Source organism: Dermacentor variabilis, chromosome 4, assembly GCF_050947875.1.
Source record: "Dermacentor variabilis isolate Ectoservices chromosome 4, ASM5094787v1, whole genome shotgun sequence".
Lineage (NCBI taxonomy): Eukaryota > Metazoa > Arthropoda > Arachnida > Ixodida > Ixodidae > Dermacentor > Dermacentor variabilis.
In genome coordinates this window covers 136,186,427-136,213,789 of record NC_134571.1, presented here as the reverse complement: position 1 = coordinate 136,213,789, position 27,363 = coordinate 136,186,427, and the positions used below count along the sequence as shown (strand labels likewise).

Sequence of the window (27,363 nt, the reverse complement as noted above, 5' to 3'; positions counted from 1 at the left end):
TAGCCACCACTGCGGCAACGCTAGACCTAGCTCCTTCGACGTGCATTATTAAGGTTCTTGCCGTTGGGGGCCGTATTTTTCATTGAAAGAATTCGCTGCTGTCATCTTGGCACGGTCTCCGCCTTTGTAGTCTAGAAGCTTGGAAAGCTCGGTGCGTTGCATAATTCCGGTTCCTGAAAGTCCGCTTCGCCTCTGTACAGAAGTGTTACATGGTGAAGCGTACGCAAAATTATTGCAGTGAAGCATAACAAGCTTGAGAAGGGGCTGTTGCCACGGGACGCAGTATGTAATCCTTAATTACACACGCGTTCGCCCGGTATTTCCTGTCAAAATACGAGCACCGATATGCCTAATACGTGTACCGACAGGCCTTCAGAGCGTTTTTGAATGTGCCTGTGGCAGTTTGAGCCCTAAAGGGCAGTAAATGACATGCATTAATTTTTTTCAACGCCGATTTTTCTGACGTTTTCACGGCACCTGGGGAGTTAAAATCGGATGTGGACTGTGAAACTAACCAAGAAGTTGCTTGAAGTGGTCTGTGGGGCGAACGAGTGGAGGAAGGACGACAAGAACAGAAATGACCTACACATTGAGGAAAGAACGGGAAAGGAAGCATGCTGCTGCTGTTTTGAAGGAGCTTGAGCTCAAAAAACACAGTGTTGGCTGATGCTGAGATGCAGGTGTCCCTCATCCAAACCAAAATAAACTCTTTAAAGCAGTGAAGCACAGCCTTGAGGCGTCATGCGTGATGATAGTATGTCAGGACAGTTGAGGTTGATTTACGAGCTGTTGAGAGAGAATCTCAATTGTGACAAAGTACGAGCCTCATACCACAGAGCTTGTAATCAGTTGATAGAAATAGCTCATATTCGAAAATATTTGCTTCTATATGCATCTCTTTTTTATTCGTATTTGAGGATGTCCGACTCAATTTGCAATTTCTTTCGAAGACATTTTATTTGCTGTGCATTATACTAACCCCTCCCTTCTATTCCCTTTTTGAATAACATAAACACTACTTCTTAATATTCAAATTGAATTAAGTCGTTCTTATTTAATTTTTTTCATATGCTTAGTAGAGAGTGACAGCATTGGGCGATATGGTTTCAGCCTGTTTTGACATAAAACATAGTTCTGCATCACTCAGGGAATTTTGCAAGGGCACTCAGAGAAAACCTGGAAAACTCAGGGAATTTGGAAATGTCAGCTTGGTAGAGACCCTAAGTTCCTGTTAAATATTTAGGGACGGTTAACGTCCCTGATGGGCCCTACGTGCTTGAGCTTAAGGACGTGGATTGTCTTGTATCCATTTTTGGATAATGTGAGTCACGGCTTGTGTCACTTGTGCTATGATACTCTCCGTATGGCGCTCTGCAGTGTGGGTAATTTTGGGGAGGTCAGGCAATGGTGTTTCAGTCGCGGTCACCTGGGTCTCCAGGGCCGCAACGCACCTCTCCATAGGAATAAGAATCTCCTTGTCTGTTATGTTTTCCTCCTCGTCGCTCTTGGAGGGTGGGGTAGCGCATTGGGTTCTGAGCAAGTTAAGCTCACTGGCTAGTTTTTCATTTTGAGCTCGCAAGAGGGCGAGCTCGCGCCTGAGTTCATGTGTCTCGGCAGTGCTGGTGGTGAGAGGAGACGACCCTTGCCCAGTTGCCTACCTTGGGTTGGTTGCGGGCGGCGGCGCCAGGTGGAATGCTGAGAGCTGGGAACTCCGCTTCTCCGAGTGGTGGCGTTGCTGCTGCTGTCTTGCCAATGGGTGGGCTCACGCCACGGCGCGGCGTCTCCTGGTTGACTTGCTGCCGCCCGGTGGCATGACTTCCCCATGTCGCACCGGGATTGATTCCAATGGGTGACTTTATTGCCGCCTTGGTGTTGCGGAGGGTGGGGGGGGAAGTGATGACCTGGGCCCTGGCTGCTGAAGCCTGATGAATTTCTCGATGCATATTGTCCTGACGACTACGGTGACAGCGTCCTAGGGGAGACAGTGCAGAATGGCCAGTGGAGGCAGACGGTAGCTCAGGTTGGTACTCCGGGTGCATTGCCAGCTGGCAACCGCCCGGCTAATGCTGCCATGGCTTTGAGAGGTGACATTGCTGATTATTTTGTGTCTGCAGAAGGCACCTTGCCATGGCAGTTGAGCGTTTTGACAGGCAAGTAGAGGCTGTGGGGCTCATTGCTTAAGGCACAAGCCATGCTTTTTTCACAGCCGCATTGTACAACATCGTGTGCAGGGCACTAATTTCTCAAACACGATCATGGTTAAAGGCACCAAACCTGCCTTCTTGGAGTAGCATATGTCATATTCCCCGTGACACTCGCTCGGTCACTTTATCTGCCTTGTCAGCAGTGCATGCTCATGTTGAACAGCTTTTTTCCCCACCAAATAAGCGTTGTGTAGAAGAGGGGGTACGAACGCTTACTCCAAGAATTATGTTTTTGCAGTTTATTGTATCACAGTTACAAATACTTTTGTACATATCGCACCTGAAAACTTATTTTCTATAACATTTGGAATTGCGTAACGTTATCTCAGTTACATATCACAAAAATTTGAAGCACGACATGACACACCTTGTGATATTCCAGTGATAAAATTTTGTTATCTGGATAATAAAAAGACAATTAAGAACAACTGACTTCTTGGTTATCCTCGCTTTGCCTCGTGAGCACTAGTATTGGATGAAACTTTACAATGCGCTTTGACATCTAGGTCAAGCTGACACGAAAAAAAATATTAATATAATAAGAACGTTTGATACAATTGAAATAACAAAGACCATTTCCACAATAAGTTATTTCAAACATACAATACTAAATGGTGCAAAACATGTCTTTTTTTTAGGCAGTGCAAGGAACAGCAGCCGTCTGCTTTATTCTGAACGCAGGAGCGAAAATCGTCGCAAAGTTCCTGAATGATCAGACATCAAATTCAGCAATAATTTCCATTATCCGTACCTTGCATCTGGCTGCTGCTTGCCTGGTCATTCTGACCAGGGTCATGCCTCTGGACAAGCCAAATGCCTCATTTTCGGCCATTATTTGTTGCATATGGGACAACTGTTGCTCAAGTACGCCATTTTCTTTACATTTTTAAATCTATTTTTCGATGGCTGTTTTGTCGCCTGCATAGCGACTTCATCCTCATGATGTACTAGATCCGTGTGGCCCGTTGAAAATTGTTCATGGTCGCAGTTGCTCCTCCCTGTTGCTGAAGATGTGCCTCGCTGTATCGAGGTAAAAATTGCTTCCGCTGCGGTTTCATGGTCTACTGCTGATGGTACTTCCTCGAGGTAGCACGTGGTTCTACAGGGAAAAGAAAAACATACTTTACCTAAAAAGATAAACAAGTTCACGTGTCAATGTTTTGGATTAAAAATTTGATCAACTGCAATACGGAGCCTATGAATTCTGCGCTTAACAGTAAATTAGCTAGGTTCCCTTGCAAACCTTCACCTATGGTTTATTAGCGCACCAAACAATTTTAATTACTTTTTTTCACTTGTGAACTCCCTTGACAGCCTGGAAAACTAGACTGCGTAACCTTGCTGAGATTATGACTGTACGGAGGAAACAACCTAAACACCAACCTCTACACATAAATTCTCACTTTTAATATATATACATTATATATATATATTATTATATATACACATCTGTGCCCTTTATCTCATCGAAATCAGAAGTAAAAAACAAACTGTAATGTTCTCGAAGTTAGTTTTTCATTTTGAGGAGCCTGTCCTACCAGCGACGTCATGGCAATAGCACCCTGACAGACCTGCAAACCTTTTCCCTGTGCCTCCTGCAAACTCATGACGTGCGCTTTGTGTTGCAGTGTAGTGCAGCTAGTCGATAATTTTCCATTATCAGCTCGAAAGCTTCATGTTATATCGACCCTCTAATTTAAGTATTTCTACAAAACATGACGTGCCTAAATCAGAGGGAGTAAAACAGTTGGTTATCTTTTTGTTCTCAATTTTTTATGTTGCGGGATACTGCAATTACACAGAAATACAGCACTGATTTCTTGTCAGTTTTCTTCATTGCATGGTCGTCATAAGGTCACAGGTGCTATAGAGATTATTTTGGTGCCAGCGTGGACCCTACCAAACAGCTATTAAATCTGTTTAGTGCTCAGTTGGCAGGATACAAGAGCGACATCTAAGCACAATCTTGTAATCGTACACTACATCCTACAACTCGAAATTGGGTCGAGTTTCCATTTCCTGATCACTGGCCCCATGATCGAGCTACATCACTGACGTCAAAAGTGCATTGATAATTTCTTGCCTGCTGCTAGATGCTGCCACACATGCATCTTTATGGCTTGAGCTACCCCAAAATGGTACACTGTTTTGCAACTAGCAAACTATTGAAGCACGTAAACACATGCGTACACACACACACATGCATGCACACAGTCGTCTTCAGCATTTGCATGTTTACCAGAACGGTATGTAAACACCGAAATAACTTACTTTCTCGGGCCACAGCTCTTGTAGAATTCCATTGACTGCGCAAATTCCCACCTTCGCCTTGAAACGAATCCGCTGCCGCTCCACTCGCCAACTCAACAGCGTTTGCCTCATGGTTGTGATCTCGCAGCCCTTTCCAAAGTTTCATGTATTCTTTGACTAAAAACAGCAGGAATAAAAAGAAAACAGGGTAATTATGTGTGCCCCAGCAGTGAACAACTTATTTCAGTATCACAAATCACAACTCAGCAAGGAAGCTTGCCTGTAGCGAGACCGCATTGGTGGCGGATGGCTTCCCATGCATTGTTTTTTTCTTGCTTGATCACGGTAATCCATTCGTCTTGTGTCCTAAACACATGGGTGGGAGCGGATTCCCCCGAGGAGCCATTTGATCACAGAATCCGAAGCTTCACACACGTTCTGGATACTTTCATTCATTGTTTCACCGGACGTTGTCGCACCCAACATTACTAGAGCCTTTCAGTTGTCAAACTCCCCTTGCAGCGGCCATCAATGCACGGCCCCTTTTCGTTTCCACTCAGCAGGTGGCGTGGCGGCTGCTGTTAGCTCGGCCGGGCTCGGTGCCCTACGCTGCGAAGCGCTGGTAGTTTGCCTAGCGAGTGGCATTCTTTTAGTTGAAATCGCCAAATATGCACAGCGCGTCACTAATCTATTTGCAGCTTATTGCGGACCTATTCCGAAGTTGGAAAAAGGCCGCGACTTAGCCAACTGAACAAGGAAAGCACTTGCGCCCAAAGCTGCGACGGACCACCCTTCACTGTGACCGCCATTTGTGTCTGCTAGAGCGCGGCTGCTTTTTATCCAGTGGCCATGGATAGTTACTAGTAAATAAAAGACAAATAAATAGGACAAGGGCTTTGTTTCTCTCAACAAGTTCAAAAGCTTTTATTACAGGAGCCGCATACGGCTTATGAATTTGCCGCATGGCTTTACAGAAGATGAGCTTTTTTGTTTGCGATGGCTACTTTCTCTCATGTTTCTAAGTGGCGGTTCGCATCTCTCGCATTGAAATGCATTCGCATGGCAATGAAAAAGTTCAGTATCTGGCACGTGAACGCGCATATGTGCCCATTGCAACCCAGCCGAGCAAGACTGCACTTATCTAGCTCATCCAGGACTTTCCAAAATAGGTCATCGCAGACACCTGCCTGATCAAGGGAAAATGATACGGAGTCATTTGCAATTCTTACGAACTGTAGCCTCTTCATTGTTGAATGCTTGAGGCTCCCTTCCTTAAAGCTCCGATATGTTGTCAATTATGCATCGGAACTAACGAGTGGAACAGTTGAGCTGATGTCATGCAGGCACAACTCACACTCTGTGTGCTTGCTCATTTTGTGTATGAAATAGCCACTTAAGTGGTATGTCAAAGCATCGTCTACATCGCCTCTGAAATAGCTGTATTCGATGTCCATTAGATCAAGAAAGCTTGAAGGACCAGAAATAATTTTTTACTAGTGATGTAAAAATAAAACACCGAAATACAAACTTAATACACGCAAAAGAAACCATCATACAAAAGAACATGAATTTTAACAATACTGAATGTTATGGAGAATTTGGCGAATATTTGTGCCCTGAAAAACAAATGACATCAGTAAAAGATAGGACCTCCTCGCCATTCTTTCACGGAACGGATTCTCTTTGGAAGCGAATCTTACAACGAATCTACAAAATCAGACAAAAGCCGCAGTCGTTCCCACTCTTCCTTTACGGCTTCCCAAAGTTGGTCCCCACTCGCCGTTGTAAGAGAAGCCTTTTTTGACAAATTGTTTTTCCTGATACCCCCCACATTTTCTATTATGTTGAGGTCAGGGCTTCTTGCTGGCCAATCCACCCTCATGATTCCTAGGCTGTTCCTGGACACGCTTGGCTGTGTGTGTGGTGCGCCATCCTGCTGCAGCCAGAAAAGTCCGTCAGGGAAAGGGCCATCAAGCACATATGGCACCAAAACAGTCTCCAAGATATTCATGTATGCCTCGGACGTCATCCTATCCGTGAATCTGTAAAGTGATGCGAGGCCGGCGTGGCTTACTGCTCCCCAAACGTGCACAGAGAGGTGCGGCCGCTTGAACGAACGTTCCATACGTATTGCCCGTCTTCCCTGCATTGCATTGAAAGTGTGCGAAGGAAAAGCAAATAGATCAGATTACGCAGCACATGATGTCCAAATGGATATATGGTATACTTTTCAAGTGATAAGAATTGAATGCATTATAAACGCTGGTTTCTTTGAATCCTGCTGACTGCAACCGGGCAGCACAGGCACTACTGATTACACCTTGAACCGCTATACTTTAAACCCGTATTTTTTAACGCGGTAGATTGGCAGCGCTTCACAGCATCATGAAAAGTCATGTTTTAACACTTGATTTGGTTCTTGTGCAATTTGTAAGCACCCTTCGGCACAAAAGTCAGGCTCACAACGGTAGAAACGTCGCAGTGCATGCTACATTGTCGCCTATGGGCTGCACCCTTTCGTCATGCGCTGCTTGTCTCCGGCAGTTCTCTTAGGTATTTGAGAACTTCAAACTAATCTTGATATCTGGATCAAAGACAATGTCTGAAGCATGGAATTTGGCAGGCATCTTGACTTATGCGAATAACTGTAATAAGCAAAAGTAAGAAAAAATTTCATAACTAACATTTTTTCATAATTACACGAAAAAATAATACAATATCATCGTGTGGTAAATTATTTCCTTATTGTCCCGGTGTATATATTATAGATTAAGGTGCAGATGGTCAGGGCTCAATTTATGCTAAAAATGATTATTCCGCACTCACCGACACTTTTCAGGCCGCCAACATCTCTTCTGCACGTCCCATTTGGTGCAAAAGGTGGCTTCGTCTGTGAAAACCACAGCAGGCCAGTTGTTTGGTGTCCATGACTCCCACGATGAAGCGAACTCCAGCCAAGCTTGCCTGTGTGACTGTTTGAGACAAGTCTTCTGGGCCGCGACCATGCGGTGGATTCCACATTCATGAAGCCTTCTTTAATGGTTGACACGCTTACACGAGACAATCCAAGCTCGTCTTTAATTTCCCTGGCAGTCAGGAAAGGGTCCGCGACCGCCGCAGCAATGATGAAACGGTCTTCTTCGACGGACGTCGCCCTTGCAGGACGCCCGCGTGGGGCGTCTGCTATGCGGCCTTCTTTGTAAAAAGCCTGTATCACCCTGCTGACGGTGGCCATGGGCCTCCCTGTCACATTGCAGATGGCTTTATGGGACATTGTGCAACCCATAACAGCAATCGCATGCTTTTCTTCTGCAGTAAGACGTAGAGCCATGAATAAGACGGCAGTGATCTTTTGGCTGCGTGTGATTGCGATCCTAGTGGTTCACGGCTGTCTGCGCAAACGTTCACCGGTGCTCCAGGTTTCGCGCAAACCCACATGGCAGAGCAAGCATGCGTAGTTCCGGCGGTATCACATCGCTCGAACGTGTTGTGCACCGCAGCATTCTAGCCGTGTCACGTTCGCAACTCAGCTGGCAGTGCTCGTCCAGTGATAAAAAATTGGCTGAAGGCTTAGCTTGGTTAAGCCTGGAAGATTGCGAAAGCAATACCCTTGGCTGCGCCTTGGTTCGGCTGATGGTGTGGACATGGTTGCCCTTTGGTAAACTTATGGCTATACATTGTTTTGCTTGGTTTCTGCTATTGATATCCTTGGTACACTTATGACTTATGTATGTTATGCATGGCTATACATGGATTCGCACTGGACACAACATCGTATTACTGTGATGTTGCTTTATTTAATCCTATGAATACGCTTTTGTGATCCCTGAAGTAATGGCTTTTGGTATGTACATTGGTGATGACATAGTCGTCGGAATGCCTATACATGACTAGATCTAAACTGCTACTCCATTGGGTGGTGCTCTTTGGCTGTAGGGGGCATAACTGAAGACAGTACTTCTCGTCAAGTGCTTGGATGAATCGATGGTCTCTTGTAGGATCCTTATTGTAGTCTCCCTTGCAGATAACCATCCGTTTATCACTTCGCTTCGGCAGCCCGTTGGACAGTATGGCAAGAGTGGCGTCGTCTCCTGTTTGGGGGAGAGATATAGACACCAGATACAACTAGGTCCAAAGCGTGTAGCTGTACACACAGTGATTCTCCTCGGTCTGTCGGTACCGGCGAGGTTACTACAGAAGCTTGCAGTGGCTGTCGCACATATATGGCTACTCATGCGTTTCTCATTTGGCTGTCTCTCCTGGCCCTACCAACACAGTTAAACCCAGGCACAGGAGGCAGATTACTCTCACAGCACCCGGTTTCAGTGAGATCAGTAAAGAAAGCGAGCGCCCTCTCTCAGTAGCGCCGCAGCCTTGACCATCGATGCCGCGACGTCACACCAGCGAGTGCCCTCTCTCGGTAGCGCCGCAGCAGTGGCGCGCAAGGCTTCGCCTCCACCATCGATGCCGCGAGCTGGGGGCCCCGTCTCTCGGTCTGGCGTGACGTCACACGGTTGTGTGACGCGCAGCTGTGTAAGGAAGCGCCACGACCACTGATAGGCCGAAAGTGCGAGCAGTATTGCTTTCGCAATAAAAGCCGGTGCTCGCGACCCGCAAATCACGCAGGCCTGTATCTTGGCCGCCTGCGAATGCTGCAGCGTCCACGCGTGTGGTGCTGTCGGCCAACACATCTCGAACCCGGTGCTTGTCGCTAGGCGTCGCAGGCGCAGTGCGGAGCAGCCTTCGGGCCACTCCAGACAAGTGTGATCGACTCTGTACTGTTCGACTTCATGGATACTTGTGTTCGTCGATTTTCCGTATTATGGCGTACTATACAAGTTCGTTTGTCAAACTGGCATTGCTAGCATATCGTCTGTGAGAAGCCTTCTAAAAAGCTTCACTGGAGATTCAAGATCGTACGGTTCACTAAATGTTCCCGAAAATTACTAAAGCCCACTGTATCAAATATGATATGTGCAAATTCCGGACGTTGTCACGCAGCATAAAACTGCTGTGTATCGATGAAAATTACTTCTGGTGATTCGCAAACGTACTGGGAACAATTATGGACCTGCAAATGCAATATATAACACACAGGTTACCTTCTTTGGAGTAGAACGTGCGACATGGTATAGCGACGCGAGTGTTGCTGGTGGACGCCATTTTGGATGGATGGATGGATGGATGGATGATTGAGGCTCAACCCTTTGAATCAGGCGGCTGCGGCGCGCGCCACCTAGCCTCTAATGGTACTATATGCATGCATACCTATGTATTTACTCCTTTACTTTTGTGTTGGTATTATCTACCAATCAGATAGTCTCCGTTTAGTTATTTCTACCTGTTCAAAGTCTATTTTACTTTCACTGTCTTTAAAACCCAAAGCTTTGAATAGTTCCCCGTTAGATTCAACTGCAGGGTGAAGTTGTTTACAAGCAAGTATCAGGTGTTCAGCCGTTTCCTCCTCCTCTCCACACGCCTCGCACACCAAATCTATCTCCTGGTATCTGGCTCGGTACGTTTTAGTCCGCAGTACACCTGTCCTGGCTTCAAACAACGAGCTTCCTTTATAATTATCGTAAATATTTTCTTTGGCTATTTCATGCTTAAACGTTCTGTATGTCTCCAATGCTGATTTGGTTTGCATCTCTGTATTCCACATACCCCTCTCTGTCTCCTTAACATTTTTCTTGACAGATGATTCCTTACCTGTCCCCCCGCTACTGCCCGAGTATTTGCTTGTCAATTTTCTAGTTTGCTTCCTCCACCTCGTGTCAACGTTCCTCGTGTATAAGTAACTGAAAACCTTTCTAGCCCACCGCATTTCCCCCATTTTTCTCAATCGCTCCTCAAATGCTACCTTGCTACTAGCCTCTCTGCCCTCGAAAGAAGACCATCCCAGATCCCCCTGCACCCCAAGATTTGGTGCCTTGCCATGTGCTCCCAGAGCGAGCCTACCCACACCTAGTTGCCTAATTTTGAACTGTTGCTGGGTCTCTGCTCTAATACATAGAACTGCATTGGCAAAAATCAGGCCTGTGACCATTACCCCCTTCCATATCCCTCGTACTACCTCGTACCTATTGTTGTTCCACAGTGCCCTACTCTTCATAATCGCTGCACTTCTGTTACCTTTAGTCGTTAGATATTTTTCGTACTCTGTCAGATACTCAATGCCATTATTTATCCACACCCCAAGGTACTTGTATTTATTGACTATCTCCAGCGTGGCCTCCTGTATCTTATGCTCGCCGCAAATGTTATCTTTAAAAATCATCACTGCTGATTTTTCTTTGCTAAACTTCAAGCCTAATCTGTGTCTCCTTCTGTACCACATATGTCCATTAATTCCTGCAGATCTTCTGCATTGTCAGCCACTAATACAATATCATCCGCGTACATCAATCCTGGTAATGACTGTTCAATCAATTTTCCTTGTTTGAAAAATGATAGGTTGAAGCCGAGTCCGCTTTGCTGTATTTTGGCCTCTAAACCTTGTAGGTACAGCATAAACATCAGAGGTGACAATGGGCACCCCTGCCTAAGCCCCCGCCGAATCATTACATGTTCTGAAACCTGCTTTTCTCATTGTATAATTACCCGGTTACCTTTATAGATATCTTTTAAGAAATTGGTTACTCCATCTTGCACTTCTAAAGTTTCCAGAATGCCCCACAAGCCCTCTTGAAGTACACTGTCATAGGCTCCCTTGATGTCCAAGAAAGCCAGCCATAGGGGTCTGTGTTCTTTTTCAGCTATTTCAATGCACTGTGTTAGTGAGAACAGATTGTCTTCTAGCCTCTTATGCTTCCGGAACCCGTTTTGTAGCTCTCCAAGTACCCCCTCGTTCTCTACCCATGCCTGCAGTCTGTCCTTTATAATCTGCATAACCACCCTGTAAACCACTGACGTCACTGTTATAGGCCAGTAGTTATTTATGTCAGCTTTGTCCCCCTTTCCCTTATATATCATTCTCATCCTATTTAGCCTCCATTCGTCAGGTACTTTACCATCCACTAGCATTTTGCTCACCACCTCCCTCAATACTTTCTTAGATTTCGGGCCCAATTTCTTAACATAATTGGAATACCATAAGGGCCTGCCGATGTGCTACTTGGTACCCTCTTCTCAGCCCTTTCCCACTCTTTTTGTCCAAGCGAAAGCAGTGGGTTGACCGGGCTATCCCTCTCCGACGTACTGCATGTACCATTTCCCTGTTTTGTAAATTTTTCCCTCATCATAGTTCCTATATGCTCCATTGCCTCCTCTCCTTCTAACTGAGTACCTTGAGCTGTTACTATATACCTCTGCTCTAGGCTTGTCCTATGACCCAGGGAGTTCAGATGTTGCCAGAATTTCCTAGCTGCCTGTTTATCTTTTTTATTGCTTATTTTTGACAGCCATTGGGACCCCTTTGTCTTGATTTTCTCGTTGATCAAATAGGATGCTTCCCTTTTGCATTTTATGTAGTTTACCCATTTCCTCTCTACTTCTGCTTCAGGTTCTCCCTTACTTTTGGAATACCTGTGTGACCTGGAGGCTTCCTGACGTTTCTTTATGGCCTTCTTAACCTCTTCATCCCACTAGCTCTTGAATTTTCGTATCTCTTGCCTTGTTTTCCTGACTCGCGCCTTACCTAGCTCACGCTCACATAGTCTCATTAACTTTGGGTAAGTCCAGTCAGTTTCAGTGCCCTCTGATATTTCCTTTTCAATTTGTTTGGCTGCTATTTCCACTTGGTCTTCTGAGTAAAAGATCACATCTGGCATTTCCTCGCGTGTCCTTCGTGCTTTAGTTTCCCTCTTAAAACTCAGCTTGATACGTTTGTGGACGCTACCTATACTTCTGGAGCCCTGTTCATCTATAATCACGGCTCCTAATCTATCGTACATCCTATGTGACATTAACGCATAATCTATTGTCGAGTGTCGACCCCCTACCTCCCATGTTATGATCCCGTCACACTTTTCAGTAGAGTTACAGACAACTAATACCTGTGTCACACGGGCGTTTGGAAGGCCTTCCAACCGATAGTCAGTTGACTCAAAGGTCAAGTTCGAGCTGCTACACGGGCGGTTTCGAAGGCCGCCGAGTCAATAGTCTATCGAGTCAACGGAGCACCTTATAACTCTATCGAAATCTCGATGGCCTTTGAGCAACGGAAGCGGAAACAGTGCGAACATGCCCTCTCGTTCACGGTGTGCTCGTACTATCGGTTAGAAAGAACAAATCAAACCAAAATGTTCTAAAAATACTGTGTATGAGTTTTATTATTTATTCAATAAAGTATTTTTGCCACTTGATATTGCGAACTGCACATACTCTCGACAACAGCGACATGCAGTGGCGCAAACGTTGCCGTAGTTTCACTACTCAACAACTTAAAAACTAAACATATATGTATGGCAATGTATAAACATTTCTTTAAATGTATAAACAAACATAAAAGAAATTATAGTACTTTTAATTGGTTTTAATGTTGCTTAACTTTTCGTGACATGAAAACGAAAGTAAAGATCCGCAGCGCCACACAATTTTACGAGAGACGCCTGAACCACTCAACGGCCTTTCGAAAGTGCCGTGTAGCAGCCAGACAACTCCTTTGAGTCGATAGAGTTGTGGCATTTCGAAGGCTGTCGACTGGAAGGCCTTCCAAATGCGCCCTTGTGACACAGGTATAAGTTAAGCCTCTCACACATATCCAGCAGCATGTTACCTGAGAGTCTGTGTACCCATCCATATCTTCAACATGCGCATTCATGTCTCCTAATACAATTACTTCACATCCTTTTCCTAGCTCATTGATGTCCGCTGCTATACAGTCCAACATTTTTTTTTTCCCTCTTTAGCATTTTATCCTGTCCAAAGGTATACAAAGCCTAGAAGTGTTTTCGCCCCTGCTACTTTTTCTTTTAGCCATAAATGCTCCTTGCATTCCTGTTTGACCCTTTGCCAATTTGTATTTTTATGAATGAGTGCTCCAATTCCCCCGCCCTTTCTGCTACCCTGCACTCTGTTGCAGTATTCCCATGCATAATCAGGGTTACAGGACAGTTGTTCCATGTCCCTAAGATGTGTCTCTACAAACCCATAAACCATTAAGTTCTCCTGCCTTAGTTGTTCTTTGATTTCCTCCCATTTTAGCCTATTTCTGCCACCTTGCATGTTAATGAACCCTATGTCTGACTTAATTTGGCTCTTGCGCTTATTCCTGTCGCCTCTCCTACAGTACCGATATTTGCGTGTTTGTGGCTCCTGCCTCGAATCGTCCACGCCTACACTGCTTCTTTCAGGGCTCTGGGTCCCCCTAAAAAAGCTGTTGCCTGGCGACCCATCCTGCCCCCTATCCTTTTGCCAGTGGCACCACTGTAGTGAATGCCATCCTGCACAAAAGGCCGGAAGCCGGTTCCGTACACGTCCCTGTTGACCTCCATCACGCTGTACCCGAGTCGTCCACTCAGACTCCTAATGACCCGATTGGCCTCAACCACCCTCCTTTCTACCTGGTAAGCCTGGTCCTGGACCTCTGGGATAGTGCATATGGTCACATGCACCCTCCCGGAGGCCTCTCTAAACTTACTCAGCCCAGTCTCAACGTGCCTCTCAAGGTCCTGGCTTCTCCCCTTAAGCACGTCATTGAGCCCAGAATGCATAATGACCAAGCTGTCGCTCTCCGTGCTGACCCCCACCACTTCCCGCGCCTTGGTCATTGCTTCCGCCATGCCCTTGCCCGCTTGCGCCTCCACCTGTACTTGCCCTTCCGCCTTCACTCTCGCCATCACGCCTTGTTTGGCCCTCCCCACGTTGGAGTCCCCTATCACCAGGACCCTTCTGCGTGCAAACCGTTCGCCTCCAGCCTGTGTCCGCTGCCCCTCCCTTTGCGCCCGCTGGCGCCCCTGTGGCTGCAGCGTCACCTCACTCGGGGCGCGTTGCGCAGCTTCACTATAACTACGCCGATTCACCGGCGGTGAGCTAACGACCGCTTGCTCTGGCTCCCTGCCTCCCACTTTGCCTGTAGGGTCTACCCTACTTCCTGAGCTTTTGCCAACACTTTGATGTCCTGACCCGACATTCTCCGCTGCCCGCATCTCAAGCGCATCGAGCCGCCTTTCCAGTTCGGCGCTCCTTTTTTTCTCTTCCTCAAGCTCGGCCATGGTCCTTACTAACTGCGCGGCCTGGGCCGCCTCCATCTTGACGAAATTGTCAACTTTCGCCTGCAGTGCTACCCGCTTCTCCTGCTCCTCCCTCAGGTCTGCCTTAAGCTCTTCGAACTTAGCCGCCCAATTCCCTTCCAGTTTTTGGACGGCTTCCCTGACGCCCTCGCACGACCTGCACATGAAGCTAGACCCCTCCGCGTCTGCTAAATTCTGGAATTTAGTCTCGTCGAGGAAGCACCATCGCAGGCACTCGTCGCACTGCACATCCCCCCCCCCCCCCCCCGTCCCCTGCGGCCTTCACGTTCTTCGATTTCTTCGCTAGGCCTACGTCCCTAGGCCCAACGAGCAAGTTCGCCAAATGACTCAAGCAAAGCCGAAATCGACCGCTATGCCAAACCAAAATAAAGAATTATCACTCCCTACCCATGTAAGAGTCCGAAGAGCTAGCTGAAAGAATTAACTAAGCCTATCAAATAGGTCCCTCCTACCAACTAGGCCTAACGGGGGAGCTGCCAGACCTAGACAAAGCCGGTACGTTTACTACTGTTACCAAGAATTCATAATTTGCGCCCCTACTCCATGAAAAAGGAAACACTTCAAAACCCTAGCTAATAAAGATAAAAGAGTACTTTGCTACGAACGAAGTCGCTGAAGCCTCAACACTTGAAGCCTCGACATTTTTCAAAGACAACTTGCGACCACCTGGTGGTAGGAATTAGAAGCAGCCGGAAGAGAAAACAATTTTCAACGTGTCAAGAGAGACCCACAGCGGTTTCCGGAGTTCCAGTTTCGATTTTCTCCAAGAGCGGGAGATTTGAATTTGTCGTATCATTTATGATACGCTGGGCATTGTGGGCATTGCAATAACACACTTATGATTATATAATGTATTTATATTCTTTGTTCGCAAGTACTACCATATGTACTTGCCCTTGCTGTTATAATCCCATGAGGGATTGACAGTATGTGAAATAAATAAATGAAAGGGCCCTGACCTCTGGGACAGTACCCAGGGCAATGTGCACAGCCTCAGCGGTCGCCCTTAGTTTCGCCACTCCCTGTTGAATCTGTCTGTCCAGCATTCGCCCCCTATTCTGCAGGACGTCGTTCACCCCAGCATGCAAAATTACTAGGTTTCTTCCCGCCCTATTTTCCTGCAGCTTGTTTTTGGCTCTCCACCACAGCTTCAAATCGCGCACCCGGCATGCATTTGGCCTTCACCCGTCTGTCGTACTGCACTAGGCTGCACGAGAGCAAGCCTGTGTCATTGTGGCCAGACATTCGCAAGCGTCTGCTAGGCGCGTGCTTAGTTTGTACGAAGCCTGCACCATATTTTAAGAAAATCGCAGCGGGAATTCAGGAGGCTTGAAATTTTGTCAAATACAATCACTGGGAGGTTATCAAGAATAAAAATGTATGTCCTGGTGCTCTTTGGCCTTAGATGCCCTTGTGCCAATAAAATGCAGTCATCATCATCTGCATGAAGTTGATTGTAATTGGATGGGACTCATCTCCACCGAATGAATGCACTAGTCTAAAGTGTTGCTGAAAAAACATAAGTGAGTGAATTTCTAGCAAATAGTACAATGTGAATAGTCACAACAAATGTGAATAGTGTGCCTTACCTACAGTGGATCTTGATTTAACTTCGCTCTCAACATTGAGCATGCCCTGACACAGCAGATCATCGACAATGTCTAAAGTCGACATCAGAGTAACTCGCAGTGACTCCGTTCTTTGTCGTGATTCAAAAAGCTTCAGGTTCTTTTGAATTGCACTCTGTTGTGTCAAGTTTAGAAGTTCAAAAAAATCTTTGATCGCCTGAAATTATTAGTGTAACAAGTTTCTAGCCCTCGGGAAATATGCACGAAGTTCGAAGGATGTGGTCTGGTGCATCATTTCATCGTAGAATGCCTGTAAGCGGTAATAAAACATGAGAAACCACGAGTAAAAACAAAGTGGTAGCTAGGGAGGGTGCCCTAGCTATCACTTTCTCTTTGTTACTTGTAGTTTTTATTGTTTCATTGCTGTTTGCTGGCATTGTATGACACAATAATGTAATAACTTGCCCAACAAGCCACCCATATGACGTATTACCTGTATTTACTTTGAGTGGCACCTGATTCCCCTGGCTGGCAGCTTTGTGTTCAGTGCATCAAACAAGTCATTCAGCATCATGGTAAAAGCCTCTGTGCCTTCCGAGCCTTCCATGCCTGCTGCCTTGGCTTCTCAGTACCCTCTAATACCAATGGCCGTTCCACGGCTAAAGAGCTGTCAAGAAAGAACATCTCAGTTAGTCTTGTGAAATTAAGAAATGATATTTGCTGACCCATTTATATAAAAAAAGTATGTTCTAACCGATAAAGACTTGTGTAGCTAGTTTGACGCTCTGCTTACGAAGATTGTCAGGGGCAACATGGGCACTTGTCAGCTTTGGAACATCTCACACATGTTTATCCTTTTCTGCTTCATAAAGGGCAGTGTAATGTTTATAGTTGATTTGATGATGACCGGCCTGAAAGAAAACCAAGTTGGTGATGTAACGTGGTCGCCTGATAAAGATAAACAAGTACATTTGCCAATACCCCCCATTAAAGAGCATCACCCTAATGCTGCAAACAAATGAAAGTAATCCTCTGCCAGCGATGAACACGCCGAAGATCTTGATGGCATAATGACAAGCCGCCATCCCTACAAAGCCTGGAAGCATAGAATGCACCGGCGAAATACTTGACGACTATATGTACCAGCCACATGTCAACGCGGCTGTGTTAAAACTCGAGGCAATGACTGTGGTGTTCTTACCATTCTATAGTCATGTTTCTGTAGATTTCCTGATGCACTTCATAATATGGAGAACATCACATACAAAGTATGTCTTCTGGAAAAGATCCCAAAGGTTCTTAATGTAGTGACGTGTAGAATGTTACTTTCCAGACAGCCCAATATGATTCCACATTGACTTATTGTTGCCAGCCCCGTCACTGATTACAGCAAGCACTGAGGCATTGTTCTTGATCAACTCAAGGATGGCACTCAGTACAAGCTTCAAAAGGATCCTTCCAAGCGCTGCTCCTCGTTGTGAAGCTTGCTATCAGCTGTCCTTGAAGAGCGACACAAACATGAGGACTAGTGCAGGATCTGCGAGTTGATCTGTGTTTGCAGCTGTCATGTCACCATAGTCAACAAAACCGTCCATTTTACAGGAAGCTTTAACTGAAACAGCCCGTTTCATTTTGATTTCATGAAGCAGTAACACCATTCCGGTTACGCTGATCCTTGTTGTGGAACTGTAGCTAATACTCCTCAAGGCAATTTCATTAAAGCCGAGCCTGCGTGCTTCGGAGAGAAGCGGCAACAGTTCCATGTCATAAATTAGGATGAATGCTTTTGGGCATGATATCTGTAGCAAAAGGCAGCCACTCATTGTCGTACCGCCTCCCTTTTTCGGCCTTGAACATCATTGAACAAGAGCTGCTGCTTTGATGGGAGAATGTGGAGTGCACTGTCTGTCTTCGCTTCAGTGATGTTGCGAAGGGAGTTCATGACAACAGCAAGCTTATGCTTCAGTTTTCTCTTCTAAGTGTTGCCTGAATTTCTTTGCGATGCAATGGTTTCGAACCGATGCTTCTTTGCCTTTGTTTTCGCTGCTGGCTCTTTTTCATACGGCCCATGAAGAGTTTACTCAGCGTCTTACATTCTGGGCAGGTACATGCCTAGAATGTCTGGGCATGGAATGTATGGCAGTACATGTCTTCCGTCTCTACATCTCGCGATCTTTCGTGGCAACCGTTGAAAACTCGATTTCTGGATGCAGCTTGGCAGGGGTACCTTTGCACGGTTTCATTTGGTCAATGTAGAGATTTCAAGTCATCAAGTGAAGTCATTTGGACAGACGCATTTGTAGCAGAAATGGTTGACGGTACAAGTAGGCCGTTCGCACTAGCAGTTAGCTTGAGCTCGCTTGATATTGTTATGCCTTTTTCAATGCGAGAAATAGCATATTCCAGTACAAGCTTGAACAGCACAACTGTACCACCAACTGCTTCCGTCAACCAGCCTAGTGATGGTCAGAAGCTTGTTGAAGAGCAATGCAGGGCTTTCGATGATAACCGCATCGTCTGTGGAACACACTCATTCACCATGGCCAAAATCATTAGGTGCCGCGTTTTAATTTTCACCTCCATTTTGTTTCTTGCAGTGCGTAACTTCAAGAGCTGGCCTCACAGTGGGTATCTTGTGCTTTTTTGGGCACTTTGATGACTATTTCGGGCAATTCGGAAAGACATTGTACAGCATCTTCCTTTAGCGCCCTCTTATCACGTGGTATGGTGACCACTTCACCATTTATGTTGTGGACGAAACCTTTAACAATGTTTTCTAGCTGGAAGTGCAAGTCACACTCCACACAAGAGCTGGAAAGTTCTATTTTGAGCCTTGGAAGATGCGCTTCATTCGCGAAAGCGGAAGTGAGTTTACAGCGGACTGAAAAAAAAAAATGTCTCCTCTTGTTCAAAGGTCACGCTGAGTTGCAGCCACTCCTGCAGCCAGTTACAAAACACCGAGGCATGTTTGCTCACAAGGCAAGCGGCATTTTCCTGGTGCACAAATAATTAACACAAGCAAAAAATGTGGCACGCAGCTGCACGCCTTGGCGTCTCTGTCTGTTTGCACCGCCTGCCTGGATCCGACAGCACTTGTCGCGCCCCGCGGGCGCAACAGAAAGGGGCTAGGTGCCATGGCAGAGTTTGACAACTGAAAATAGTATCTAGTAACGTTGCTCACAGTCGCGGTGCTCAACTTTTTGTGTTTTTTACTAGAGTGAAGCACCGGCGTATGTTTGTGCATGCACATCTCGTGCATATTGGAACAGCTGTCGTCGGATATTTTGAGAAGCCCTCTATATAGATACTCGTTCCTTGCCTATACCTACTGTTCTCATCTTGTTTTCGGCTCCCTACCTCGACTGATATATTGGAAGTGCAGGAGCAATGTCACAAAATAGTGCGTCAAGTTGTGCACTTGGCAGCGTGTAGATCCGGTTACGACCACTGTGCTGTGCTCTCTTGTGCTGTCGTTCTCCGTCTATCTGCATTTTGAACATTAACTGCGACCGTTTTTCGTGCATTTTGCCTATATATGGGGCATGGGGCACAAAAGCTCTATTGCAGCACGCCGCGAAATTACGTGTGATTTGAAAGAATTGTGATTTGATGTTTATTCGCGAAGTAAATCATTTGGTGCTGCAGTGAGAGGAGGCTCAAAATAGCGCATGGAGCTCGTTTTAAAAATCACTTAGGTACGAAACAATCAAGCTGTGCTTTAGCATATTGAACCGCAAAATACTATAATTGCATTGCATGTCACAGCTTCCTTCCTTGTGTTCAGGTAGCTGGTTTAAAATTAACTCTAGATCTCTTACGGTAAAATGTGAATGCGGCGGAATGTACACTGAACAAATGGTGATGGTTTTTGAGCTAAAATGGTGACAGCAACGGCTTTTATGCGAGTGTTAATGGGAACTTCTCTGGCTGCTATACCACCTGGCAGAACAATGGCTACACCACGTGACAGCTGGTTCGCCTGAGTACGGTCGCGCCGTACAACAGTGAAACCTTTTAAGATATTATTGTGTTTTTCGCCTAGGTTTGTTTCCTGTAAACACAGGGCCACAGGAGAGAAGTTTATTAGCATGTCTTTGATGTCACCCAAGTTGTGTAATAGACCTCTACAATTCCAATGGATAATAAAAGCCATCTTAAAATTGAAAGATAAGAAATGGCACTACGGAAAAATTAAGAGGTGAGGTGTCAGGTGACACGGATTTTAAAAAGTTAATACAAATGAGCGATAACCTTTAGGTTATCGCTTTCTTATTTTGGGTGGTTATTGGGATTTTTGTCCCTATTACGGCGCTCGAGAGAGCGTTTGTCCTTCGGTGTCAATGACACCGGGGTTTTTGTGTCGACCTCCATCGCTCTCTCTGAGGCGCTGGAGGACCGAGAGTTTGGCGCCGAAACACGTGTCTTGGGCCTTGGGGTTCATTTGGTCTTAAGGCCCTGCGAGACTGGTGTCTACAGGGCCTTCAAAGGTGATGGAACAGCACTGGCTGCTTCCACCACGGGGGCGGGAGGTGTCACTACAGGACCACTGTACGTGGGCTACGTCGCGAAAGGTACGACAGTCGCTTTCTGGCTTCAAAGAACGAGATTTTTTCTTTGACAATTAGAGCAATGACTTCTTTTTCTTTTTTCCAGCAAGGGCAGGACCGCGAATAAGCTGAATGATCTCCCTTGCAGTTAACACAATGTGGGGAAGAGGTGCAATTCTCAGATTGGTGTTCATTGGAGCTGCATTTAGCACAAGTTGTTTGTCCTCGGCATACATGTGAAGCATGTCCAAAGCTTTGGCACTTGAAACATCGTCTGGGGTTCGGTATATATGGTCTCACATTGACTTTAATGTAACCTGCATTGAGTGAAGTAGGCATTACGCTTGTTCCGAAGGTCAGTATAACATGTTTGGTTGGGATCTCTTGGTCATTCCTGCGGATGGTAATTCTTTGGACTTTGGTAACATTTTGTTCCTGGAAACCTTCCAGCAGTTCTTCATTGCTCAAGCCAATAAAATCTTCCTCTGATATCACGTCCCTGCTTGTATTTAGTGTCCTGTGTGGTGAAATTGTTACTGTCGTGTTGCCAATACTGGTAAGTTCCGAGAGCTTTTGCGCTTGATCCTTGTCATTTAGTTCTAGGAGGAGGTCCCCGCTAGACATTTTTGAGGCTTTGTATGTAGGTCCAATTTTTTCTTTTAGACACTTGGCCACTAGGAATAGCGAGAGCTTTCTTACTGGTACGTTGTTTTCGCTGAGCAGCACGTAGAACTTGGGAAATGATGGAGCGTTGCTCCGAAAAGAGAATTGGAACTGTACTTCGGTGTGGCATCTTTTCAGACGCCGATCATAGACTACAGAGGCTTGCGCTGCCATAGGAAAATGTGCATGTTCGGCAACAGCGCCGACCGCCCGCCACAGAGCCCAACGAGGGGACGTGGCAGAGCTTGTATACAAGCCTGCCCGACGCCAGTCGTACGCCATCACTATAACCAAATATGGTGTACCCAAGGTAGGATAGCCACACAAGGTGAACCCTTGCCGCCAAGGAGAAAGGAAGTAAACAGAAGAGAGAAGAAGATAGGAAAGGCCAGAAAGTGAGAGAGAAAGACGAAGATTCGAGGAGAAAGAGACTGGAAGAGGACAGGAATTGTGCATGTCTGCTATGATTGTAATTCACAACGACAGTACTGTACCGACGCGATAGATAAATTTTCAGAGTTTGTGGTATATTAGAAGCTGTCTTGCAGCCAACCACACCCGCGCTGCCACTGAGATAAATATATTCCCACGCTTCAAGCAACAAGCGTGTGCTCCAAATGCGCAGTTCCTGGCTTGTAGAAACATACCATACTACGTTGCTCATAGGTTACTGCGCAAAGGTTGCATTGCGCAATTTGTGATCGTAACCTATAGATTGCTTGCATTTTGCATGTTGTAACGTTTAGACTCCACAAAAATGAAAACACACACACACAAAAATTACTCCACAACGTTTAGACTCCACAAAAATGACTCCACAAACATGAAAACTAACCCCTTGTAACCTTTATTTCATAGGTTGCTGACACCCAAATGTTTAATTACAGGTTATTAGAGAGCTTTAGAATTGGGGGCCCAATGCTCTGGGCCCCCAAGCTACAGTGAACTAGAATATTTTCCAGTGGTGCGACCGCGCCTCTCAGCCTGACGCACGCCGTGTCCCCTGCAGCAGCAGCGCTGCGATCGACCACTCTTGAACGCTCGGCTCGACTCCGCAGTGTGCGATGCCAGCACACGAGACTGGAAAACGTGCTTCGTTATGTAGCTGCGCGTTTAATGTAGTTTTGTTTCGCGCCTGCTATTTATCTTTAATATTTGAAGATATTTAGCATGCGCGGATGTTTACTAAATTGAGCGTACAATGTCGATCCTGCCATAGCAAGCAATAACAGACGAAGGCTATTGAGCGCACTGTAAACATTTTTTTTAGCTGAGTATTACAAACTGTCGCAGTTCCAACATATTGCGAGGCACTAAATTTCGCAAAGTAACAGTTATTCTTGGGACCATTTCTCACGGGATATACACGATTAATATATATATATATATATATATATATAATATACCGTTTTCATTATCAACCAAGACACAAATTCACAGAATATTAGGTGTGTAAAACTAATTATTCCATGCTGATACGAGAATGCACTTCAGTCAACACATATAGTATACACCATAAAAATGATTGACGCAAAAAACAGTTGAAAAACTGCTTTATACGGTTTTAATGCAGGTGTTTGTAATTTTCATTGAAATCAACTTGAAAGTTCCAGTGCACGAAGCAAACAGTGTACAAATATAGCTAATTCAATCTGCTTAGCTTGAGGTGCTGCGCTGCCTTTGACTCCGACAGCATGTTTGACTTGTTCAGTCCTTTGATAAAAAAATGAAGCCGTGTAGTAACATAAAAACTCACTATGCGAGGAGTGATACTCTCAGCATGTGCATTGCATCCCACATTTAAAGCAGCAGCACAATGGATCATGTGTAAGATGTCCATGACACTATCATAATGAACTTTGCGTGCACTAAAGCAATTAGTAAAAATGTCCTCCAGCCTGGTGACGAAACGGAACAGTTCAGCCGAGGGGTAGAGTAAGCCTCCTTCGTCAATATGCTTAACAAATTCTGCAGCATGCATGCGGTGCCCTTGCTCTGCTGGCAATAAGAGGCAATCGATACATGCAGGACATTTGGTCGGTAGCGCGCACTTTTTCGCCACGTACCCAGAGATGTGATAGATCAACCTTGAGTCACTTTGGATGTTATAGTCATGTTGCATAGCTGCACTGCCACATGAAGCCAACGGTCCCTCTTTTTCGGATGAAACCTTCACTTTCTCCATCAGTTGCTGCTTTGCAGTTTCCGCTTTGTCCCCCGCATCAAGAAGAGAACTTAATATGTCGCTCTCTGCATTTCCACCTGCAACGCTGTGTGCCAAGTTGTAATAAGAGAGGCAGTGAACAGTGATAAGAAATTGTTGTGGTGTTGGATGGGAGTTGCAGCCAGATGAAAGCCTTACCAATCCAAAGAAGTTCTCCACTTTGTCCTGGCTCAGTCGTGATGTCAACAGGTAGCTGTAGCCAACTTGGTCGTGCAAGTACTGAAGGAGCTCAAGAGTACTTGTTAGTGTGACTCTAAGGCCTCTAAGGACTCTAAGGTAGATTTGCTCAGAAATATTTTTATCAGCGTGGCTCTCCCAGGTGTCCAGGAAACCTAGGGTTTCCTTTATTAACTTCACACCATCAGAAGCAGGCCTGAGGGCTTCAGCTGTATACCTGCCAGTCATCACAGCAATCAAGGACTTCATTCTTATGAAAAACTTTTCTGTAGCTTCAAGTTTACCGCAGCTCTGCTCCAGCTGAGTGCGGTCAAGGAAAAAGGCTCGCAAAGGTCCATGCCCGAACACTTGGAAGGCATAACTTGCCCGCATCTTTTCGAAATTGTTGGGGCTGATGTGCACGGTAGTTATGTCAGGCATTGCTTTCATTGTTACAGCATTTCTGTCTAGTTCGAAAGCTTTTCGAACAAATTGCATTGAAACCGTTTCATCGGGGGTGTCAAAAGTTGTGACAAGAAGCCTGTTTCGAATATTTTTGACAAGATGTGGGAAATCTTAAAAAAAAAATATAAGAAACGGCTGCTGTCAACAGGATGCAGTTTCTTGCAGACCGCTTCTTTCAAGGAAGCTCGAATATTAAACATACGCCACATTTTTTGGTTCCGTCACATGTGACGTAGTCCACTAAGAGGCCAGCCCTTTCTGCAAGAACTATGGACTCGATTACAATTTTGACCAGCAGGTCACCTTTCACGTTCCCGTCACTCCCGAAAACGCCAAGAACTTGAGTCCAGCTGCCAATGAGTGGCACAAACATCACAACAAGACCATGATTGCATGGCAATGTTTTTTTCTTTTTCAGGCGTATATGGGCCAAGGCCAACAAAGCCTTCTATTTTCGCACCTGTTTTTTTCAACACATTGAGCATTTTTTCATTAAATCCGTAGCCGCTTCTGTACTTGGCAGTGTATTTATGCAGCGTTGTATCACTTGGGAGTGTCAAGATGTTCTGCCTCCTCACATACCAGTACAGTTTAGGGCTCCTCATTTTAAGCAATATGCATTCAAGCATCCATTCCTTATCGTACTTCATGCCCCGTGGGCTTTTTCTCTTGGATGCTTCGAAGCACTGCCTTATAGCCAGCTGCTGCTTTGGTGATAAGGAGCTTATCTTTCGAGAAAGTATTTCCTCAGCTGTTGCAGCGCACTTAGTTTTCATTTCCTGAAGATCCACTGCGAGCTTGTCTAGCTTTAATAAAAGCCGTTTGTTTTTTCGGGAACACGCTTGAAGCTTCTTGGCAATGGGACTGCGGCATCGCGAACCAGTATTTTGGCTGTTCGTTCCTTGACGCCTTTTCAGGCGTGACTGCTGCTTAAAAAGTGCTTTCCTTAAGTACTTGCAACTGACGCATGAAGTACCATGTTTGGTTGCCTTGCCTTGGCAGCGAGTACTATATGCTGTTCTTGATTTGTACTCAATTTGACTTTGCAAGCTTGCTGTTAGGCTGGTCATCAGGGAGTTTTCATCCCTTGACGCTGCACCTTTGCAGATATGAAAATCATGCGCTTCTTGCATTGTGGTTACAGCATCTTGCATTGTTGCCACTGGTGCTCCAGCTACCTGCTTGCCCACCAGGAACGTCTTTGCATGCAAGGCACCGGCACTGTCTGCAATGAAGAACACGGCCTTTTCCACGGTCACTTCAACTGACAGCGAGTCGAGAGCACATAATGTTAATCATACTCCATCTGCGGCTTGAAGTTCATGCTGCTTCCATCGCTTCCCTAGGAATTTCATTCTCCTCACCGCAGCGACAGTCGCGGCCGCGCATACTTCGTTGCTGGCCACAGGTTCGACAGGTTCATCTTCGATCACCTCTGTAACCTGCCTTCGTGCCTTTTTTCGCGGTGTGACATCGTCATCACTGCTCCTTTTTCTCTCATTCCTCTCGGGAGTGGCGAGCTTGCTCAAGTAAGCTGGCAGATTGGGTAAAATTGTGGGGACTGCATCTGCGGAAAGCGTAGGCGTCCCACGTGCAATTCGAACTTGCTCGTCATTTATGCGGTGCACATAATCCCTAAGAATGAAGCGTGGCTCAAAATGTAGCTCACATACCGCGCAGTCTGTAATTAGCGGCTTATCGCCTCTATGTAGGTTCCTCTCCCACGTGGATATGCGCTCAGGATCAGCAGGCACCTTGAATAGCGACAACTTTCGCGCATTTTTTGTTCTTGCATATCCTGTGCTGCACCCTGGGGCGTAGCAGTGGTTGCGCCGTTGCTTTGCACTCATTCTTGCAAGAAGTTACTACATTCACATCAAAACACTCGTGCAACGCAACCACACTGAATGAAAAGCCAGTGCACAACTGAAGCGCCGTCGGGCGTGCTCTGACCCGCCGCCGCCGGCCACCTTCAAGAGTGGTCGAAAACAGCGCCGCTGCTTCAGGAGACACTCTCAGTGACGCGCGTAGTAAGGCGCTGCCCCCTCCGCTCGCTTCACTGGAAAATATTCTAGTTCACTGTACCCAAGCCACGTTGCGTCGGTTGCTCTTGGGTTTAGAGGAGCAGCAGAGTTTGAGGATTGGGTCGAATGCAGACAGTGTTGGGTTGAGCGCTCGGGATGCCGTGGTGTAGAAAATAGATAGGTGCTTGAAAGCAAAAAAAAATTAACCCCGTTTCTTACAAGGGAAAATGAACAGAATGCATTTTTGAGCAAGAAGAGCGAACAATAAAATGTAAGAAATGTAATCACTGTGTTAGTACCGGTTAGTATTATGAATTAGGTGTGCAGTTATAAGCCAAGCAAAGCCAATCGAAGCCAAGTGCACTTAGTTGGTGTTTTCTTGTGAGGCACTGCGAATCTGCGAGTTCACCTGCATGAAATGGCAGAAATCAGTCGACGTACAGCAAGTTTGCTCTGCGACCATCTGCTGTACGCTGATTTGAGTTCGGCTGACATCGAAGACCTCTTTCTACCGTTGCCAGAAGCGACTTACCGACGACATGGCCAGCGGCAGTATACGTCTCGCAAAGGATGGCTCGACGTCGGAAGTATTGAAGACGACGTCTTTTGGAGAATGTTCCGTTTTGAGAAGGCAAATATTGATGAATTGTCACCTGCTCTCTTAATTCCTGATATGATTGAGAGCATTCAGGGAGTACGAGTATCTGGTAAAGATGCTCTCCTGATTGCCCTCCGGCGACTCACATATCCTAATAGGTGGTGCGATTTAGAAGACGTTTTCGGACGACATACCTCCATGATGTCCAGCATAGTTGCCTCCGTCTTTGGCCACATTGAGACGACCTGCGGTCACCTCCTGTACTTGACAAATCATCGTTGGCTGAACCTCGCCAACATCGCTCTGTTTTGCCAGGTACGTACACGCTGTTGCATTAAGGTTAAAACACGTACGTTATTGCGATTAGGTTAGCGACTGTAGCCATCGCAGGATATCTGTAAAAATAATGTTTCTAACCTTAGCTTTTTGTTTAGTTTGCTATGAAAGCTTTTGATAGACTGCCGTTAGAAT

At 45.9% G+C, this 27,363-nt stretch overlaps 1 long non-coding RNA gene and 2 pseudogenes across 1 annotated transcript in view; 1 reads left to right on the top strand and 2 right to left on the bottom strand.

The window, feature by feature from the left end:
* Positions 1–27,363, top strand: part of LOC142579822 (uncharacterized) — an 83,174-nt gene that overhangs the window by 31,874 nt on the left and 23,937 nt on the right. The gene's annotated exons all lie outside the window — the stretch shown is intronic.
* LOC142579821 (uncharacterized) lies at positions 5,423–5,997 on the bottom strand (annotated as a pseudogene).
* Positions 17,351–27,168, bottom strand: LOC142577659 (uncharacterized; annotated as a pseudogene).